At 39.5% G+C, this 1857-nt stretch overlaps 1 protein-coding gene across 1 annotated transcript in view; it reads right to left on the reverse strand.

The window, feature by feature from the left end:
* The window catches only part of LOC106870488 (1-phosphatidylinositol 4,5-bisphosphate phosphodiesterase classes I and II), a 65247-nt gene extending 64854 nt beyond the window's left edge, over positions 1-393 (reverse strand). Inside the window, exon 1 of the mRNA XM_052971524.1 lies at positions 238-393. The gene's annotated coding sequence lies outside the window, so the exon portion shown is untranslated. The remainder of the gene's footprint in view (positions 1-237) is intronic.
* Between the last annotated feature and the right edge of the window lie 1464 nt (positions 394-1857).

Below are 1857 nucleotides of genomic sequence, written 5' to 3' on the forward strand. Positions count from 1 at the left end.
ATATATATATATATAGATAGATAGATAGATAGATAGATAGATAGATAGATAGATAGATAGATAGATAGGCAGATAGATTGGCTGACAGACTAGAAGTTAGACAGATAGATAGATAGATAGATAGATAGATAGGTAGATAGATAGATAGGCACACAAATAGATGGATAGACAGACAGATAGACAGGTGACAAGAGGGAAAGTGAAACTGATAGAAAGATAGATACTATAACTCCGTACACTGGTTCTTCAACCACGACTACCAAAGTATAGGTTCCATAGATAGGTGCGATCTATCTCTTCAAAATGCACATTATTGCAGGATGATGGAGACAGTTTAAACATGAAAAACAGAATGAGACAAGACAGATGGTGGAGATGGGGAGAGGGGTGGCGGTGGTAGTGATGGTAGAAGGGGAGTGGAGATTAAGAGTCAAGATTAAGAGAAGTTGGAAAAGAAAGGAAAGGTGGAAAATGGAGAGAGAGAGAGAGAGAGAGAGAGAATGACAGAGAGCATTGAAGAGTGAGTGGGGGGTGAGATGAAAATCGGGTAAGGTGAAGGGAGAGGGAATAGCAGAGACAGAGTGAGGAATATGTGAGAGGTTGGTAGAAGGAAGAGGATGCAGGGGGTTGTAGAGATGAAAGATAGAGACAAGAGTGACAGAGAGAGAGAAAGAGGAGAGGAGGAGTGAGAGGTAGAGAAAAGAAAGAGGAAGACAAAGAAGGAGGAGAAGAAAGAAATTTTTTTATACATGCACACAACTACATGTAGACATACACACACATGCACACACGCACATGCACACACACACATATATATACACATACATACATACATGTACGCAAGGTCACTTCACATGCAGACACATCTGTTGGTGTTTTAGTATTGATCTGTGTGTGGAGTGTCGGTGGCAGTTTAATGGGGGGGTGGGGCAGTGGCTGAGAGTGTTAAATCTAATAATTTGAATGTCCACACCCAGCTGCTTGGTAAGGGATGGCAGCACTCGCAGCAGCCACAGCAGCAACATTAGCAGCAGCAGCAGTTCTGGTCCAAGTGAACCAAGCAAATGTGGCTGAAACAAAATCTCGACTTCTTTATAATGAAGATCAGTGATTCTCAACCCTATTTAACCTATAGACCCCTATGATTCATATTTTACTTGGATCTACTCTCATAGCCATTTGATATTTAAGAAAATCATATTATATTTTAATTAACTCCGCCTTAACGAAGGTGGAGGTATTGTTTTCAGTTATGTTTGTTTGTCCATGGACAAGATATCTCAAGAACCACTGAATGGATTCAGATGAAACTTTCAGGGATGTTTGGTCTCATGGTTGGCATGAACTGATTAGATTTTGGGATCGATCTGGTACCAGACAAGGATTCTGGATTATTTTTCTGTTTTTTTTTCGCTTAATTTTTGAGAGTGGTCGGGTTCATTCTTAGCATTCTTGTTTGCAAGAGCAGTCGAGTTTATTTCAGATATTCTCGTTTTAAAAATTATCTCTGGCTAATCATTGAGAATCTTGTGAGTAGATTTGGTAGATGGAAGCTGAAAGAACCCTGTCATATATACGTGTGTGTGTGTGTTTATGTGTTTGTGTGTTTGTGTTTGTCCCCCCCACCATCTCTTAACAATCAGTGTTGGTGTGTTTACGTCCCAGTAACTTAGCAGTTTGACAAAAGAGACCAATAGGATAAGTACTAGACTTACAAAAAATAAGTCCTGGGGTCGATTTGCTCAACTAAAGGTGGTGCTCCAGCATGGCCGCAGTCAAGTGATTGAAACAAGTAAAAGAATAAAAGAATATATACATATGTGTATATATATGTATGTATATATGTGTATGTATGTG

The sequence above is a fragment of the Octopus bimaculoides genome, chromosome 11, assembly GCF_001194135.2.
Source record: "Octopus bimaculoides isolate UCB-OBI-ISO-001 chromosome 11, ASM119413v2, whole genome shotgun sequence".
Taxonomy (NCBI): Eukaryota; Metazoa; Mollusca; class Cephalopoda; order Octopoda; family Octopodidae; genus Octopus; species Octopus bimaculoides.